The sequence below is a fragment of the Hemicordylus capensis genome, chromosome 6, assembly GCF_027244095.1.
Source record: "Hemicordylus capensis ecotype Gifberg chromosome 6, rHemCap1.1.pri, whole genome shotgun sequence".
Taxonomy (NCBI): domain Eukaryota; kingdom Metazoa; phylum Chordata; class Lepidosauria; order Squamata; family Cordylidae; genus Hemicordylus; species Hemicordylus capensis.
The window spans coordinates 147,468,722-147,489,497 of NC_069662.1; the positions used below are offsets into that span (position 1 = coordinate 147,468,722).

Below are 20,776 nucleotides of genomic sequence, written 5' to 3' on the forward strand. Positions count from 1 at the left end.
AAATTGCTCATAATAAATTGCCGCTCGAGTCGCAACCTCTGGGGTTCCTAAGACAGCCAGCTCTTTGAAGGGGTCACCTTTCCAGAAAAGATTCGGGGCCTGGACATTTGTATACAAGGAAAATGGGTCTGGGGACAAGCAATTAGGATGTTTACAGTTTGTTAACGGGATGTCGGTTAACCCAGCTTTTCAGAGAAAGCAGAGAGATAATGATGATAAAGAGGGATGAGTTACTGTTGGAGACAGCAGACTGCCCCCTTCCCACCTCCTCACTGAAGTCTCAATATTCCGGCATCAGTAATGATGATGAAAGGAATTAAAGGAAAACATTGCAACATCATTCAATCCCCCGCCCCCCCCCCCCCGCCCAAGTCAGTCAAATGAGCTTCAGATGTATTTTCTGGTACTTAGGATAAACCCACCTCAGCATTGTTAACTAGATACATTGTTACCAAGAAAATAATGTTTAAAACCAGATTGTCCACCTAAGCCAGGGGTTCCCAACCGGCGTTACGCCAGTTGTTGCTGACCTACAATTCCCATCACCCCCAGCAACAATTTATTGTTGTTGGGAATGATGGAAGTTGTAGTTTAGCAATATCTGGAGTTCCACAGGCTGGGAACCCCTTATGTAAGCCATTAAAAGAACAATGCAAACTGGAATAATTCAGGACCCAAGCATGGGGCAGAGTACTTTACCCAGGTCTAGCATGGCCTGGCCTAGCCTGGTCTGACCTGACCTACTTGTACTACTACTACTACGAATATGTATATGAAATTTTCAACAAATTGCTCAGAGTGGTTTACACTGAAAAATAAATAATAAGATACTTTCCTGTCCCAGAAGGACTCAAGTTCTAAGAGTTCACAATCTCTGGCTGCAAGCCCATCACCATCTGGAACAAACCAAGGAAAAATTGCAGATTATGTTTGAGGATGTTATGCAAACTTATTTCCCTGTATTCCCTCCTAACTGGACAAAGAGGCACCTTTCAAGGGTGCATCTCTCTTATATTTAGCAGGCGGCCAGAGCAAATGGCTCTATTCAACTCCAGCACAGCATCCAGTCCAATGGCTGTTGCTAGTGTCTATTTCATTTTTTTTTCTTTTTTGAAGATTGTGAGCCGTAGTTTATTAATTCTTTTTCTACCGAGTTTATTATTTGTATATTATTTATAGTTTATTATTATTATTATTATTATTATTATTATTATTATTATTATTATTATAAATATCATCATTATTTATATATTATATTACTTATAACATATAGTTTATTATTTATTTTTCCATATTCTTTGAGAATTTTCATTGAAAAGCGGTATATAAATATCCGTAGTCGTCGCTATATGGGGTGGGTTTGTAAAAGCATGTGCATAGAAACACAGATGCTAGATACATAAGGAACAGTGTCTAAGGGCATTTGTCATAATTAATTAATAAGTACAGTAACTGATATGCAAGCGTGCCATACTGCAGTGCCTGGTTATAAATATAAATGAGGAATCTACAAACAAAAAGAGTTTTAACAAAGGGACCTAAAGAAATAAAAAGGCAGTCCTCAATCCTCTAATATTTCAAAACAGAAAAGGTGAGGGTGGCTCCAGAGGGGGATGAGCAGGGGCAAGCACCCCCCGCCCCAGACAAGTGGCCTGCCCCTCCACCTACCCCCCACATTTCTGTTTCAAAAATCTAATATGTGGTACACAGCTTGCCCACCCATAAATGCACTTTGCCCTTTCTGTGACCTCCCCACCCCCTCAGTTTTTCCCCCCTGGTGCCACCACTGAGAAAAGGCTGGGCAGGGGGAGAGAATGAAGGGTGCCCATGTTCATGTTTGTACTGGACCCATAGAAATTATGCTTGGGCATTGATGGAAACTGAAAATACAAATAGCTGTGCTGGCCAGTGTTCCCTCTAATAGGGATTCCCTGCAGTTGTTGACTACAACTCCCAGAATCCCCAGCTGCAGTGGCTTTTGCTTGGGTATTATGGGAGTTGTGGTCAACAACACCTGGAAATCCCTGTTAGAGGGAACTCTGGTGCTGGCCCATTATACATTTTCCATGAAGGGAATGCCTTTCTTTGGGGCTGATCCTAATAGAATATTAGACTTTTTCACACGATTATTATGAGGATGGAACAAGCATCCTAACCAAGTTTTGGAGCTGCACACAGACCCATTTTCTGATTGCCTGTAAGTTAAAAACAAGCTGGGAGCTGATTGCCTGTAAGTTAAAAACAAGCTGGGAGCTTGATCGTGTGCTAAGCCCTCCAGATTCTGTCCCCAATTTTAGAACAAGGTAGGAGGGGAAACTGTACTATCCACCTGGGGCTTAACTCATGATCAAGCTTCTAACCCCCAACCTTGTTCCTAACTCACAGACGATGAGAAAACGTGAGTGAGTGCAACTTTCAAACTAGGGTAGGATGCTTCTCCTACCCTAATAATAATCATGTGAATGAACCTATGGGTTTATTGTCTTTATATGATATATGCACCTGACATGCAAATATCTAGTTTGGAAAGCTCTACTATGGTTGTAATGCTGGGGAACAAACAAGGGTGACTGCATCTTCATGTCCCTTTGACATCTGACACTGCTGTAGGAAATCAAATGCTGAACTGAATTGCAGCAAAGAAATTCATTTGTTCTTACCATGTCAGATGTAACTCATGCAAGACACGCTTCTCATATGGGCAATTCAAATAGCAGCCAGAGCCCCCCAAACTCCCATCATACTGTCAGTTGCTATCCATCTATCTAGCTACCTATCCATCTAACTATGGAGGAAAGAAGGGTACCTGTTGGGGTAGGAGTTAACCCACTAGAATTCTCTGTCATCTCTTTCAGCAATGTAGTTCCCGGAGACATACTCTAATGGAGAGGGAGACACTTTTCTGTGGTGTGTGGCATCAGCAATGAAGTTTCACTAGGTAAGATTCTGATGATCAACTGTATTGTGCAGGATGGTGAAGTGTGATAACATTAGTTCTTTTCAGACATTATGTTGCACTTGCAATTCAGAAGTCTTTACACTCAAACATGTTCTTTTGTGCATGCATTCATTTTAAAAAGTGAACTTCCATGCAGGTCCTTTGAAATGCAAGTTTCAAATAAGAAGTGTACCATTGTGCCTGCATTCAATATAACTTGTGAATCATTGCACCTGTCTACAGATACCTGTATACACTGTACACAAATAGTATGAGTGGTGAACATTATGTGTGAATAGGGCTATTAGTTTCCCCTCTGCCATTCACATCCCACTTTGGGCCATATTACCATTTGTGTGCCCTAGATAAAACTGGGATTCTTTGGACTTTTTCCAACACTCTGATTGACATGAGGTTTAGTGAAACTCATTGGCTGACATCCAGACGAATGAAGCACTTGCTCAAATGTGTTGTGCTAGCACAAGGCATTTGCACTAGCTAGTGGCTCTAAGTCTGGAACATGCGTTTTATTCTAGGGTTGAGTTAGTGCAAACATGTTTGCACTTGCACAAAGTGCGCAACCTGTAGGATGCCTCTTATATTTTGCAGAGAAAGTCTGCACAAGAGGACAACTTTGCACAGCTGTGAAGTCATCTTGCACTGGTGCATCTTTGCTTGCTGCACAAGCACTTCATCAGTCTGGATGAGAACTTAATGGTTATAGACCATTACTAATAACGCCTATAACACGTTCCAGGTACAAAGTGCTTTAGAATCCTTATTTCACTGATCCTCAAAACAATCCTGTGAAGTTGATTGTTCTCATTTAACCAAGCAGGTAATTAAATATATTCTTATGCATGCTTACACAGAAGTAAGTCCATCTGGATCACATACCTCAGGGCGAGTCGCTTGTCTAAGCAACAGGTGAGTCGCTGCCTCCAAGCCCCTTTAAACTCTGCTGGTGCAGCTTGCGAAGGCAGGAAGGCTCCGTAGCTACTGAAGAATGTATCCTCTCACTCCCACTGCTATGGGGGTAGCAGCAAGAATGTGAGGATGCACTCCTTAGTAGCCATGAAGCCTCCCCACCTTCACACGCCATGCTGGTAGGGTTTTAAAGGGGCTTAGCAGCAGTGAGCTTGCCTGTTGCATAGACAGGTGGCTCACTGCATGGTAAGGGGCATAGGGAGGGTCCTGGTGACCCAGGAACAAGCTGCAGACACACTGGCCACACCCCTTCCCCCAACGTCATAATATAACATCAGGGGTATGGCCAGTATGGGGAACGAATGCCCAGTGGCTCCTTGCCCTCTCCAGCTGGCGGAGCACTTTCTCCTGAAGCAGGTGGATAGGAAGCATGGTGGGGGAAGGGATAATGAAGTGGGAGGCCCAAGGAATTTATACTTCCTGTTCCATTGTCTCTATGTGCATGCTGCATGGTATATGAGACACTGAGTTCAATGGGACTTATTCCCTAGTCAGTTTGCTTAGGATTGCTGCCCAAAGCTAGGAGGGCTAAGGCCAGCTAGTGCATCCATAGTTAACATGCACTTTCAGGCCATCAAATAACTGTAGTGTTCATGTTTAGAAACAGAACAGATTCCAAGATAATTCCCCACCCCCATGCCAAAAGAAAGAAAGAAAGAAAGAAAGTGGGGTGGGGTGGGGTATCTGGGTCTAAGAAATTGGTCCATTTCCAGATTGTTCTTGGATATTGATTTTTTTAAAGCGGGCTTAATAATTTTTCCCAGCACTTTGGCAAAGTGAAATTCCCACGGGTGTCATACGCACAAGCTATTAGCATAATGGTGTTATAAAGAAATGTTGCTCTTATGAAAACTGTTTCTATGAAGTCTGATGTCTCACTCGGCAGTGTAATGTGGCAGCCTCTGTAAAAAATGAGAAGGAAAAACCCAGCACTGCTTTTCTAAGAAGACAGACAATTGGATGTTGCATCAGCATAAGCTAAAATTAAAGGTGACAAGAGAATCTCTCCTGTTCACGGGTAAGCTGTTGGGGGGGAATAGTTGATGACTACTGTATATTAGAAACATCACCAGCACTCACTTTATTTATTTATTTATTTATTTATTTATTTATTTATTTATTTAATGTATATACCACCCTTCCTAGAGTGGCTCAGGGTGGTTTACATTAAAATCAAGAACACACAATAGAACAATTAAAATCAGAAAACATTTGAATCAGATTAAAACTCATTAAAATTCAAATTCAAACTAGATATAATTAAAAGGCAATCCTGAAGGCCTCCAAGAAAGATAATCCACTTATATCCACGGGGAGTGTATTCCACAACCTAGGGGCAACAACTGAGAAGGACCGATTCCAGGTCGCCACCAGATGAACTCTCTGGTGGTGAGTCAACAACCTGAACGCTATTGAGATAAAGAGCAATCTGGATTTAGATCTGCGGGACTGGTTTCAGCTCCCACCTGTGCCATGCACAGGGGCATAGCAAGGCTGGAGTGAGCCCTTGGATATAAAGTGAAGATGGGCCCCTGCCCTTCCACCTTCTTCCTCAAAGTCGAGGAAGGGGGAGAGCAAAGAGCAAGCTACTACTGCTACAAATACTACTACAAATATGTATATACCGCTTACCAACAAAAGTTCTCATAGCGGTTTATAGGGGTGTATACATGGAACTGGTTTGGCTGGTTCTGTTCAAATCTGAACCGGATTCGAAGCGGCCCGGTCTGGTTACATGTCTGCCCAAACCAGGTCTGAACTGGTTCAGGGGATATACTTGTAAAGAGAAATTGGGTGAGGATTCCTCTTTACAAGTACAGGGGGTGGGGGATCCTTTCAGGGGTAAGGGGTGGCCAGGGGGTGGCAAGTGGGTTAGTAAGCTGCTTACCTGGCCAGTGCAAGTGCTGGCATCACCATGTGCCACCGCTCACCCTCCCAGTGGCCCCAAGCAGCAGACTCCCCACTCTGGCTCAGCAGCAGCTCAGTTCTGGCCTCCACACCAGCCAGGTGAGCTGCTTACTTGCTCACCGTGTTTGCTTGGCCCCCTTATCATACCAAACTGGTTCACCTGAACTGGGCCTGGTTTGGTTCAATCACAGACCAAACCACCCCTGGTTCAGCATGCAATTGAACTGATGAACTGGCCCCGGTTCAAGGTGAACTGCTTCAGCACATACTATTTGTGTAAACCCCTAGTGGTTTACATAAACAAACAAACAAATATTAAGATTATGCCCTGTCCCCAAATGGCTCACAATCTACTACTACTACTGCTATGAATATATACCGCTTTTCAACAAAAGTTCTCAAAGCGTTTGCATACCAAGGGCTCACAATCAAAAAGAATCACAAGGTGGAAACCAGCAACAGCCACTGCTGGGATGTTGTGCTGGGGATGAACTGGGCCAGTTGTGCTCCCTTTGCTAAATATAAAAGAATCACCACTGTAAAAGGTGCCTCTCAGAGGTGGAGCTATAACTGGGGGGCGGGGATAGGTTCAAAGGGGGAGCATCCCCTCGCTCCTTACCCCTGAGCATTGGTCAGCCTCATTTCACAACCAGCTTCATTGCTGACTATTTTCTTTGTCTTCTCCTGAGAACGGAGAATACACCTAGCTGACAGCAAAGCCAGCTGGGAAATGAGCTACCGAGGACTTTGTGCAACCCTTACAAGTGCTGGCTATGCTGCCTGTGAGTGATGTCACATGCAGGGGGAGTGGCTGGCATGCACAAGGAGCTTCTGGGAAGAGAGGGGCAAACATGAGCCCACTCTCCCCTAGATACATGCCTGGTGCCCCCTTTGTTCATTAGCAGGGGTTAACTGAGTTAGCTGTCACCCAGCTGGCAGACCAATTCTCCCTCAGGGGCCAAGGACCAGTCCCCCTCCCCACGTGTCCAAATGTAGCTACACCCCAGCTATGTATTCATTGTATAGCCTTGTTCAAGTCATTTCCCCATTTGGAAAAATGTTTGGCATTACAATGACCTGCCTCACAGGGCTGCTGCGAGGTCAAACACAAATCAGGTCTGCAAGTATGTGCTCTTTAAATGATAGAATAGTAATAGTAACATTTAAGGTTTGGGGTTCATGAACTCTGATATTTTTAACATACATGTATTAGTAAAAACAGGGGTGGGTATTAGGAAGACTGGGAAATCCCAGCTCCCGTACTTATCTCTGGGTTTGGGGGCTTGATTCTTCCTCCCTTCCCCCTCCATCCAGTACTGCAGATCTGATTGGCTGGCTGAGTGGGGACATGGCCACACACTGGTGTATAGAGATAATTGAATGGCAGGACAGGTGGGGAGCAAATGTCCCTAGGCCCCTGAGGGAGGGGGCCTACTGGTTGGGTGACCACTTGCTCTTCTCTCTTCACTGCTGATGTGGTAAGGATATATGAGATGTTTGTGATAGATAGATAGATAGATAGATAGATAGATAGATAGATAGATAGATAGATAGATAGAATTTTTTAAAATGTTTCTGAGCCAAGGGAATGCATGTGCAGGTGTGTGTGTGTGTGTGTGTGTGTGTGTGTGTAAGTCTGCAAGTGTGGGGAGTCTGTCATATTATTTGCATAGGAGCATGAGAAAGGGTATGACCATTAATGTTTTGTTTTTCACCATATCCTTGAAGTTCTTCTGCAGCAAAGACAAGGAGGCAGGAAGAGGTGGGAAGGAGGCAGGAGGCCCAGGGGTCCATCTTCATTTCTTGTCCCAGGGCCCACTCCAATCCTGCTATGCCCCTGGCCACACCATTTCTAATTTTCCCAGAATTCAGGGAGTTTGGAGTTAAAAATAACTTATTCTGTTGATGTAAATTTTCATACAGGTGGCCATTTTGTGATCTGCTGTCATCTTCCCAAGTTGCTGGTAGCTCCCAAGGCTCTGGCAAAGGGTCCTGGAAGCTTAAATCTGCCCACCCTGATTTAAATTTTAGAGATGATGGGAGGGGGGGATCCCACAGTATTACATACACAGTTTCTATATGGCCACAGGAAGTTCTTTGCAGTCTATAGATCTTTTGGCAGTCAAAATAGGGCTGAGCCAAAATGGGATCAGCTTTTCACAAAATCTTCTGGGAGCTATGAAAGCACTCCCTTTAGTTATTTGTGTGTGTTTGGGGTGTGTGTGTTGAAAAGGAAAATGTGTTTGGCCATTGTAAGGGGGCAGTGACAATGAAGACAGGTAAGGAAACCACAGGGAGGGGTCATAGCTCATCAGTACAGCACATGCTTTGCAAAAGGTTCTAGATTCCATCCCTGGCATCACCAATTAAAAGATTCTCACCTAACAATGACCTCTGCCAGAAACTCTAGCAAGCTGTTTCTGGCCAATATAGACCGGTGGTTCCCAACCTGGGGACTTCCAGATGTTGCTGAATTACAGCTGTCATCAGCCCCAGCTACAATTTATTGTGGCTGGGGGTGATAGGTGTTGTAGTTCAGCAACATCTAAAGACCGCCAGGTCGAGAACCACTAATGTAGACAATACCAGGCCAATCCATCTAGAACAGGGCTGCACAACTTTGGTTTGCCATCAGATGCTGGACTACAACTCTCAACATCCCTGACTATTGGCTACTGTGGCTGGGGATGATTGGAGCTGTAGTTCAAAAATAGCTGGAGGGCCAAAGTTGTGCAGCCCTGATCTACACCAGCGGTCCAACTCAATATAAGGCAGCTCCATATGAGTTGCCTTATATTGAGCCAACATGCAAAGGGTGTGTTGGCTCAATTGCTTCTGCAGCAGAAATGCACTCTTGACACCACAGTGTCCGTGTGGAGAGGATAGCCTTGAAACTGTCATGCACTTCTTGCTATATTGTCCCCTCTACCGTGATTCGAGGAGAGAATTGTTATCTCCAATTTTTGAGCAGTTGCCTGGTAGGCCTGACTCCTTCTATCTTAACTATTGCCTGGCTGACGCCAATGATGAAGTCACTAAAATAGTAGCTAAATTCATTTATGGGGCTATGAGACAGACATCCCGTCATGGTTTTTTTATAATGTATTTTTAGTTTTATTAGAAATCCTGTTTTTTACATTTTCGATGCTCTTTATGATATTTATTGCACTTCTGTGTGTTCTGCTTTTTGTTTTTTTCTGGTTGGCTTAAGGCTGTAATAAAAATTGATTGATTGACACCACAGTGAGGGCAATGCAGCTGACTTTGCTTACCCTGTATGATGTCATTCCGCAGACAAAACAGATTGGCTCCATGGCGTTATTAAACCATCTTGCTCATTACATGATCCCTAACTTGTTTGGGATTGCTATTCCCAAGAAGATGGCCCAGTTTAAAAAAAAACAATGGTGCTGAAGAAGTCAGGAAATAGGCATGTAGAAAGATAAATGGGAAGTGGTGGTGGTGGTGGTGGTGATGCTGCTGCTGCTGAACATTTTAGTTCTGTAAAGTGGCTATTTCCACACCTGAAATCAAATCAGATGTTTGATGCAGTCCCAGGCCAGAGGGGGAGTACTTCATAAATTGACTGAACAAATATGATCAAATGATGATCAAGTATTTAAAGCATTAACATTAGGACTTTAATAATATGCTTGACTTGGTCTTTAGGTCAATGATGGACAGTGGTGCTCTGTAGACAGTCCAGAAGGCCTTAATATTGTTGTCATGAACAGATCAGTATCTGGTAAAGATTGGGCTGAGCGTGAACCCAATACACCTCTGCAGGATTGAGGGACCAGGTAGGATGGTGAGCCCGCAGAGATTTATGGATCCTAATAGATCTCTGATGGCTCTGGGGGATTTTCCTGGGGAGAGAATTGATGATCCTATTGACACAGTGGTCTCTCTTTGATATGAGAAGATGGGTCAGTCAATTGACATGGTTGCATCAAGACGTCCTCTCCTGACCTGCCGTGTCCAAGGGACTCCCTGATAAACAGGTGAGTTGCAGACAATAAAGCAGGTTGGTAAACAGCTCAAGCATCATTGGTGGAAAACTCAGAATGAATGTGACTGAGCATAAGCTAGAGCTCATATTAGGAATACAAATACGATGAATATATTTATATAAGGAAGGGCCTATTCTATGGCAGTAATGGCAGCAAAGAAAGGAGAAAGACTCCTGCCTGCAACTTTGGAGAAGCCGCTGCCATTCTGTGTAGACAATACTGAGCTAGATGGACCAAAGGCCTGACTCAGTACAAGGCAGCTTCCTATGTTTCTATCTACCTTCCCCCCAACAATACCCTATGCAAGCTACTTTTAACACTCTAAGGTAAGAAGCAGCTTGCAGTATAATATTTGAAAACACATACACAAAGCCCTCCTGTGCCTATGCAATCTCTTGCTTGCATGCAACGCAATTGTCTAGATTGGGATCAGTGTGTATGCAAGTCTATTTTGGCATCTGTAGAAGTTGTAATGGGAGAAGTTTTTAAAGTAATTGCATGTTTGTGTTTAATCTGATCTTAAACTATTGCTTGGCTAATTGTACCCATTTATCTATAAATAAATACCTTCTGTTCTGCCATACGAAGAATACAGGTCAAAAGTGCATCAGTCAAAATGCTTTGGACTCTGCTCTCCTTTGCCTTGTGTGGTCTTTAGATTATGCCCCTTGACTAAGACATGCTCAGTGATGGCCATATTCAAAATGTAACCCTATTCAAGTCAATTGGCTATCCAAGAAATCAGCAGTCAAGAAATTGACTCTCACCCGTCTCATAATCAAATTGTAAGCAATCTAGAAAATTTACATCTCTTATTTTCAAATTCCACTGCACATCTTGAAAGAGGAATAGCTGATCTAGGGAGGCTGCTCTGGAAAACTTCCTCCTACAGTTTAAACCCCCCTTGTGAAATACTTGCACCCATTATTGCCTGTTTACACTACTTAAAATAAATCATTTTAGTTCAATACAATTACTCCTGATTTGTATCAGTTAAAGTAATTGCAGGCTCAGGCTCACTAGAATTATTTTCCTTAGACAGAGACAGGCTCAGGAAATCCACTAGTTTACTTGTCTGTGATGAGTGAAAAATGATGCCTGATGAACAAAAAAAATCCTGACGAGTAATGTACCAACAGAGCTTGACATGTTTTTTTAAAAATTGTCTGGCTAGTGAACAGAGCCAACATTTCTTGACCCCTGGATATAGAATACAACCCTAGATCTCAGGGGAAAATCTGGTTACTAATAGAAAATACATTCAGCTTTAGAAACACTATTTTCAAGAGAAAAAATTGTACACTCCAGCTATATCCATGCTTGTTATATACATGTGGATATAAAAAGATCTTAAACATAATTATTCAAAAGAAAATCCAACTGTTCACTGGAAAGTACTCCCAAGTAGGTTTGCATTCATTATAGTGGAGGGCAATCTTAAGTAAATTAGCTTAATTGGCTTTAAGCACGGATTAGATCATAGAGATCAATCTGTTCTATTGGTTGGTCTTTACAGGCATCTCCGCTATATGGGTGATGATCCACATATGCAGCAGAATGTGATATAGAGTGGACTGTACCACTTCAGATGGCAGGTGGGTGGTCATATTTTGGAATACTCCTCTATGTCAAAAATGACTTGCAAAAAGAAAAAGAAAAAAGAAAAGCCTTATATTCAGGCTTTTGGTCACTGAGTTGTCCCTGCTCTTTTTAATTTCTTAGCTACTTTTGTCCTGTTTTGCATGGGTGTTTTTTTTTTTTACTGTTTTATTGTTTTATATGGTTTTATGTTTAATTGGATTTTATTGTTTTATCTTATTGTAAACTGCCTTGGGGGCTTAGGACGAAGGGTGATATCAAAATATGAATGAATGAATGAAAGCACAACTAACAGAACCTTTCTCTCGGTTGTTAGTTTGCTAATTGTGGGCAGTTGTTTTTACATGGAGAAGCATTCAAAACTGGAATACAATCTGAAGTCCATTCTGCCACCTTAATCAGGTGGTAGATATGTATCACCTCAATTCTGCATGTGTGGTAAAGGCTAAACTCTAAGACTTGACTGTACTTGATTCTTGCTCCCCATGACAACATTATGCCCTTTTCTTTTGGCTCGCCTTCAGTCACAGTTCATCTGCTTCTCTTTATGAAGAGTGTGGTCCACTGTTCTGCCACACCATACCCACAACCGCATGGCTTCACCTCGTTGCTCTTAGCAACATGGCCTAAACTCCCTTTGTCCTCCTTGTCAACCGTAATGTCTTCTCCACCAGACTCTGTCCTTTAAAATTCAGTGTGGGGTCTCACTGGAGTGAAACCTAGACTCATCACACTAATGTAAAAACATCCATCCACATTATGCTGTGTAAGCTTGACAATTGCTTGAGTGAAAGCTACTTTTGATCTCAACTAGGCAGAAATGGAAAGAAACCCAGAGCTTAGAACATGCAGTCTCCTTTAAAAACAGGAATACATGAAAGAAGCAATTAAAACAAATTAATAAAAATTAATAAAAAGAAACAAAATACAATTGCCATGAAGAGCTGAGCCTATTTACTAAATTCCAGCCAGAAGCCTTCTTTTGCCACTGAGTAATAAGCTTCTGAGGGAAAGTGTTTCCAAATGGGAACGCTGATATAAAATCCAACTTAAGCAGCACCACAAGCCACAGTTCTAATGCCTTTCATCCTCAACAGGTGCTTGTAACATCTGTAACAAGGCCATCCTTGATAAAAGAGACTCATAACTTAATCCAAAGTATATTACATTCATAAACACATTTCCATCCTCTTCTTCCCCTGAGACACAGAAATAATGCACGATTAAACTTGCATTGCTGCTTTCTGGCAGAAGAACATTAATATCGAGGAAATGCATAGCTCCCTCCTCTGCAGAATTTCCTGAGGAATATAAACAGAGCAAACATGTAAATAAATAGATAGATAGATAGATAGATAGATAGATAGATAGATAGATAGATAGACAGGCAGACAGACTCATATGTTTGCTTGTGACAGTGGAGGCATCAGTTCAGTCTAGACCTGATTCAACAAAATCTCTCAGGCATGTGCTAAATTTCCATCACAGTCACTTTTGTCTTAGTCTCATTACCTTTGGTTGGGATAAGCATATGCTGAAAGAGAAACATGGCTGGGATCCAGAGCACTACTTTTGGTGCACCGAGCGCCTTAGGAGCGCCCATGGGCATTTGTAAAACTTTCTTCCTCTCACCGGTCGGCCTTTCAAATCACCCCCCAGTTTCAATTTTTTTTTTTTTGCCATGTATATGGGATGGGGGGCAGATGCTGTTTGAGCAATGTAAGTCCATTTTTCCTTTTGTATGTACAGAACTAGATGTGGTCTTTGTATCTAATGCAAAAAGCAAACGTCACTGAGATTAGGATAAAAGCAAGAAATGCAGATGATCAATTCAAAGCATGAGCCTTGAAAAGGCTGCATAGAATTATTTGTTTCATGCAAAAAATAAAAATAAAATAAAAAAGGCAAATGTTATGTAGTACAACTCTCTAGACTTTCTGAAGAATTGTATGCGCTATGACAGTAGGTATAGGATAGTGGCTGAGAATGGGAGATAGAGAGGCTGTTCTCACGAGCAGCTAAGCCCTGGCTTAGGTAACCAAACCTGGGTTTGGCTGCCAGATCCCGGCAGTTCCACAGTGCCAAACCCAGCACCGAAGCCCGGCTCTTAGCCTGAGTTAGCAGAGCAAGAACAATGTTACTGACTTGCAACCCACACTGACACAGAGATGGAAGCCTAGAACACCAGTCTCCCAGGGATATTCCCCAATGCCCTGTGCTCATTGTGTGGTGCATGGTGAGTTTTTCCCAGCCTCTGGAATGCCGTGTTGGTCACTGCTGTGGCTATTGTGTGCACGGCGGTGCAGCTGGGGCCAGTCGAATCATCTGTGGGGAAGGTAGGCTTAATCCTGCTTCCCCCCTCACCCGCACACCCATCAGTGCGATTGTGTGAAAGGCCCCAGAAAGTACTGGGTGCAAATCTCAGCTCCACCACAATCTCACATGATAACATTTTTCTCCCAGTCCCAGCAACCCTCATCCCAGAACATGGAATCTGGGGACTTTAATACTGCTTTGCCTTCCAAAGCTGCTGAAAGAACAATTGAGATAATGTGTATGGAACTCTTGAATGATCCAAGTGGATCCAATATCAGTGATCTTGTAGGGCTTAGAAGAAGAGGGCTTGATCTTGAATGGAAAGGTATCAGAGCTGGCCATGGGATTTTGGGCACCCTAGGCAATTTGATTTGGGCTCCCCCTTCAAGAACTGTGGAGCCATGGCTTTAAATTAAGTCATGCAGGCTGTTCATTTGCAAGTTCGAATGACCAGCCTGTGCAGATGACCAATGAATGACTACCCTGTGCTGGTGTGAGAAAGTTCCCAAGCTGATATGGGGGCAAAATTCTAACACTTCAGAGATCAAAAGATGCAGCTGTTGGAAATCCAGTCTGAGACCATTTTCTGTTTGGAAATGAATGCTGAGACAGGCAATTCATATTCAAGAGAGTTAGTGCAGCCTATGAGTATAGCTGTTAACTGGGAGTTGAGATGCAATGAGCAAAGACAACTGTGTATTTTGGTGCGCATGCCCTTTGTGGGAGCAGGATGTAGTTTATATATATATTCTCAAATCACTGTGCAGTACTTCAGGGATGCATTACAAGAAGGAGAGAAAGAATAACTGGTAGTGCTATATTCTGGCACAGTTTATATGACCCCGCCCTGCAAGAACTGATGCCCTAGGTGACCTCCTAGGTCTGACTAATGGATGGACCAGCCCTGAAATGAATATTGACAAATATTCAAAATGTTAATGCAGCGTACAATTGCATTAGCCTTTTTAGCAGCTGCAGAACATGACTGACTTGCGTTCAACTTGTTGTCCACTAAGATACCTAGGTCATTTCATTTCACACGTAGTACTGCTCAGCCAGGTCATCCACATCCTGTACTTGGGCATTTGAATTTTCTTACCCAAATGCAGAACTTCACATTTATCTCTCTTGAATTCTATTTTCTTGGTTTTAGCCCAATATTTGAGCCTGTCCAGATCAGACGGAATCTTGGTTCTGCCTTCTTAGGGGCTAGCTAGCTATCTCCCACAACTTGGTGTCATCTGCAAATGTGATAAACATTCCCTTTAGTCCCTCTTCCAAGTCATGTACGAAAATGCTGAACAGCACAGGGCCCTGGATAGAGTGAATATGAAATATGTGATTCATTCTCTGAATGAAATATCTCGAATGAATGTTTGATTCGTTTTGGTTTTGGTGGACTTCAAAGACAAACTCTTATAAACTGTCTTCTGTTAATTGCCAGTGAGAAGCATCCAGACAAATTCTGCCCATCTATTAGTTGCTGGACTGCAAATGTTTTCCTAATCCCCTTCCCTCTGCTCCATGCCTCCCCAAATATGTCTGTGAGGGCTGGAGGACCCTCAGGGACTTAAGTGAGGGGCAGCAGAGGGAAGGGACTGAAATAAATTGTTGCATGTGGACTACTAATAAGAGGATAATATTAGAGGCTGTTCTCATGAGCAAGACTGAGCAGGGCAGCTAAGCCCGGCATGGCTGCCCATGGGAACCACCAGGAGCCACATGGCTCCTGGTGGCACCTTGGTGGCAAATCCAGCTTAGAAGCCAGGCTGTTAAACGTGGTTAAGGGAGTGAGTGTTCCCTTAACCCCCATTTAATTGAGCACAGGGGCGTAACTATAATAGGGCAAGGGGAGACAGTTGTCTGGGGGCCCACTGCCTTGGGGGGGGTCCCCCAGAGGCAAGTCACATGACTGACTCCCCCAGCTGTGCACCCGCCCAGGCTTCCTTCAGTTGTTTTCATCCTCAGAAATTGATGTGAGTGTTAAGACCTGGAGCTACCAGAACAGCATGTCTTTCTCTAGTACCATTAAATGACTTGCATCGCCCACAATTTACAAAACCTTTTAAAAAATAATTTCGGATGATGTTTTATTGTGGCACATAGGGTGTGTGTGTGTGTGTGTGTGTGTGTGTGTGGTGTGTGTGTGTGTGTAAATTTTACTATGCTTTTTGTTACCACTATTCAGCCTCATTTAAGATTTCTTTACTTCATGAACTGAGCTTCATGGGGCGGGGCATTTTAAAATCTTGTCTCTGAGTCCACTCCAAACTTGCTATGCCCCTTATTGAGTATTAGGGGTATGCAGAAAACCAATTTGTCTGGTTTGGTTTGAGTCCAAACTGGACTCGAACAGAACTGGGCATGTTCAGTTTTGTGCCACCAAACACCCCTCCCCGGCTTGGCTGAAATTTGAGCCAGTTTGGGGGTTCTAGCGTGTGTGTGTGTGTGTGTGTGTGTGTGTGTGTGTGTGTGTGTGTGTGTTGGGTCCTGCGGCCTCGGGGGGTGCTGGCCCAGCCACGAGGGTGTCTCTGCAGATCTTTCTTTCCCTCAGTCTCCCCCCAGTTCTCTAAGGGCCATTTTGGCCTGTTTGGGGGCCATTCTGGCCCCTTCCCCGGTGGCAGTGGTCATAAGCTGGCCATGCGAATGGCCAGGACACATGTATGGCAGCCTCCGAAAATGGCTACCAGGGAATGGGCCGTTCCAGCCTGAAAATAGGCCGAAATGTCCCTTAGAGGACTGTGGGGGGCTGTTGGGAGGAAAGGGAGACAACAGAAACCTCCCCATGGCCACACCAGTACCCCTGAGGCCACCGGACTTGCCAGTAAATCATTCTAAAAAATGTGTATTTTAGAACACACTCTCAGTTGATTTTGAGCAGTGGTGGAGTGGGATGGCTTGGGGTGGATGTGCAAAAAGAAGCAAATTTTCAGATTCAGTGGCATTGGCCTTGCAAATTTTTCTTTTTTAGAAAGTCTATTTGGTCCCTTGGGCAGCTTTTTCAGTTGTTGATATATTCATTGTGCATATATTTAGTCTGCCTTTGTGCCAATTGTCCTCAGCATAGTGATATGAGAAAACTAAAAGTGTTGAGAACCTCCTGACTAGCATGATTATATATATATGGGTATCTCCTCTATTCATTCATCGCATGCACTAAGCACTAAAACAGAGAGACACTGAAAGAAATCAAGTTGGGGATATGTCAAAGGCAATAAATGGCAGCTCAATTAATGGAATTCATTAATACACAGATTTTTAAAGTTAAGACAATTAGGTAATTCCAAATCACTACTTCCTCATTTACTAATTCATTAACTCTGAGGGGAAAATGTTCATCTACTACAGGCAACCACCCTTATGATAATAAGCCAGGCTTTAGAAAGGATTTGTTGTCAGCAACACAGGGGAGATAAAAGGAGAGATTTTTTGAAGAATAATAAAAAATGGATTAAAGTGAACCGAAATAATTTATCAAGTGCAGTTGCGGGGGGGGGGGGAGAAGAGGGTGACCTTACAATGAATCCCCTCCTTCCTCTTAAAAAAAGAAGAAGAAGCTTTATCACACACACAAAAACAACCACCACCAAAACCCCAAAACCCAAATTGATGTATGTTTGCCACCATTTTAGATAAGCTACCTGCTGTTTGGTTTGACATGACATTACATGATATAAGAAATATCAGACAATTTGAAAGCTGTACTTGGAATCTTTATACTTTATATATATGGTCCAAGGTAGGAAGCATGATAAGAATATAAGAGCAGTATCTTGCTTCCAGTGGAAGCTATACACAAAAGTACAAAGTTATATGTGGATAAAAGCACTGATTTTCAGTAGCAGAAGCAAAAGTTGCAGAACTAAACAAACAAACAAACAAACAAACAAAAGCCAGCTGTTCCAAGATCTTGCAAGAATACTTTTTGTAAGAAATTTATGCAAGTGGTTGATAATTTGATTTAGGAAATCAATCTGATTTGATTCACTGGATTTGAACACAAAAGTCTTTCAGCACCAGAAAATATGTTCAGACTTGAAGAAAATACTGCCCATGCTCAATTAGGTAAAAGTAGAGTGTGCCGTCGAGTCAGTGCCAACTCCTGGTGACCACAAAGCCCTGTGGTTGTCTTTGGTACAATACAGGAGGGGTTTACCATTGACGTTTCTCACGCAGTATGAGATTATGCCTTTCAGCATCTTCCTATATCGCTGCTGCCCGATGTACTAGTGGGGATTAGAACCAGCAACCTCTGGATTGCTAGTCAAGTCATTTCCCTGCTGTGCTAGTAGGTGGCAGTCTGAATTAGGTACCTTATACTCACTATAAAGCACTATGGTGGAACATGAGAAGGAAGAATGGGACTTGTGGTACAGCAGTGGGTAGTAGGTAAGGACAGGAGAACATGGACTAGGGAATGGGCTTGTTGAAGAATGTTCTGGGATTACTTCGGGATGTCTTGATCATGAGCATGCATCCTCTTGGGTCATAGCCACACATATATCCCCAATGGATTTGTAAAATTTTAAAATTAAGTAATTAGCCATCACTACAAGCTATAGAAGAAAGGTCCACATTTCAGTTGTACATGTGTGATCTTTTAATGAGGTGAGGTGAGATTATCACCTCAGGTGGCAGATAATGGGGGCTCCAGTAGGGTAGCAAGATGCCCTTACCACTGGATCAGAGCTGTAATAGGGCACACAGGTCCCAAGAACCCATGCTGCCCTCCCTCTGGGGCCACCATGCTTATTTCTGGGGCTGACCCACTTGCCCCTTCTCCTTTCCTTGGCAGGCTGTGCCACTCATGTTGCCACTGCAGGCACCTGGCAACCCCCTCAAAGCAGCATCACATTTCCTGACCCAGCAGCCCACAGTGGGGAGTTACCCATGAGAACACGGGCCACCTATGCCCTCCCTATGCCATTGCCCACCACCACCTTCAGAGGATCTCTTCAGGACTGACATGACTCTTGCAACCTTTGCAAGGAGCATGGAGAGAAGAGAGAAGGCTGCCTGTCTCACCTCACACTCCTTGCAAAGGTGGCAAGAAGCATGAGAAGAGCAATGGTTCACACACCTCTCGCCCTGTCCCAGCTGCCTCTTTGTCTCCTGCCTCGGCCCACTGTGGAGTTGCATCTCCCAACACAGTGAATACTAGCCCACGCACTTGGGGTTAACTCCATGGCAGGGTAAGGCAGAAGACAGAGAGGCAGCTGGGACAGGGTGAGAAGAGTGCAAATGAGTCTCACCTGTGGCTGGTGTTCTGCCCCCCCATACCAGCCACCACTGGAGAAGAGGCTCCTAGCAACCTTCCTTGCTCCCCACCCCCATGCTACTTTATAACCTTGCAAGAGTCCATTTTGAAAGGGGGCTGGCCCCCACCAGGGGCATAGGGCAAGGCAACATTTGGTACCATGCCTCAGGTGCTGCAGTATCTTGGGCTGCCTTTGCGTTGTACAATGTATAGAACCTGTTGCTAATCCAGTCTGTTGCATCCATCAGAATGTACTCATGGCTTGCTGAGGCTTTCTGAAAATTCACTTCAGCCACATGCTGATTGACATCTCAGTAATCCTAACAGATCTGTGAGGCATTGGACTATACTGAATATTCTCCACTTTTAGTTTTTGACCTGGAACTAACCATTTTGAGGTGGCAGACATTTCTCCCCACAATACTTACATTAGAATATTGTGAACATTCACCCTTTTCAGTCTCGTTCAGCACCCTCATTCCCCTTAACTAAGGTTCTTTCAGCTCTCTTTCCCCCTTGGATGCTTCCTTGCTTCTTTCAGAATTAATCATGGGAGTGCTCTCACCTAATTAGAGATCACATAGTGAACATGACATCACAACGTTACAGAGTCAGTAAGATTTGTCGCATGCTGGTGAAGGAAAGTGAGGGCAATCTCTAAGCAAACATATTCACAGGGGGAGCTAAAAAAAATCATCGAAAAGGGGAGGCAATTTTTGGTTCTGCCAAAAATGTTCACCAAAACCAGTTAGTAGTCCTGTCTCAGCCCTGTAAAATATAATTGCTCTTTTTAAAGGACCTATGGGCTATGGGCCATACAGGATTGAGAATCCTTTTAAGAAAGAAGGCTCTTGGGTTTCTTTTTCTTTTTTTTTAATCAACAAATTAATCAGACTTCTAAAACATTTTAGCATGGCCCTGGGAGATTGTCCAACCACAATTATATATTATTGAACCACTGTGTCACTCTAATTCCATTGTGCAGCTAGACAAATCAGATGAGGCTCTACAAATAACCCAGAGAGTGTAATGCAGTACAGATCATAGTTCATACCATTCAAGGCTTTCCCGAAACCATGTTGAATGAAGGGCTAAGAATCCTGGGAACAATCGATGAGAACACGGTGGTTTGGCAACAAACAACAACCCAGAAAGAAGTGGTTTGGCAACCCTTTCTATATGAGTTCAATATGGAAAGAGCAGGAAAAATAACCTGAGAGTAGCAGAGCATTGCTTAACATGTAAATAATTATAGTAAATACTGTAAGTGCCACATGCAGGACTGGCTCTACCATCAAGCAGAGTGCCAGAGTTCCCTGAGGCTGAGATACTGCTTACCACTGCCCCTTGTGGTGACTTGCTGCACTGCAGCATTTTTGAGTCTCCAGGTCCTATGTTGGCCCTCAAAGGTGGCTCCAGAGGGGGTCAAGTGCCCCCTCGGAAAAGTAGCTGCCCTCCTGCTGGCCCCCATTTCTGTTTCAGAAATATAACAGTTCCCGAATTCTGTTTCAGAAATCTAACACCTCGCCCATTCAAAAATATACGTTGTCTCTTCTGTGCCCCCCTCAGTTTTTTTCCTGGTGCCACTGTTGCTGGCCCCACCCAGTTATTGGCTTCCCTGCAGACAGGAAAAAGACAACAGGCTTCCTGCATGTTCCTTGCCAGTTTCAAGGTCTTCTTGCTGCTGGTGTGTCTACTTGGTGTGATCTTTGTGTGTTCCTGGCTCCTGACTACTGGTTTGACCCTCTGGCTCCAATCTTC

General features: G+C 43.5%; 1 long non-coding RNA gene across 8 annotated transcripts in view; it reads left to right on the plus strand.

Moving 5' to 3' along the window:
* Positions 1-20,776, plus strand: part of LOC128329647 (uncharacterized) — a 224,983-nt gene that overhangs the window by 185,301 nt on the left and 18,906 nt on the right. For 4 of the 8 annotated variants that reach the window (XR_008309735.1, XR_008309732.1, XR_008309736.1 and 1 more), the window contains 6 exons: positions 2,856-2,938; positions 3,548-3,695; positions 4,812-4,943; positions 9,503-9,633; positions 9,756-9,834; positions 11,360-11,438. This is a non-coding gene — a long non-coding RNA (uncharacterized LOC128329647). The remainder of the gene's footprint in view (positions 1-2,855; positions 2,939-3,547; positions 3,696-4,811; positions 4,944-9,502; positions 9,634-9,755; positions 9,835-11,359; positions 11,439-20,776) is intronic. The other 4 variants (XR_008309733.1, XR_008309738.1, XR_008309734.1 and 1 more) reach the window with 3 other exon arrangements.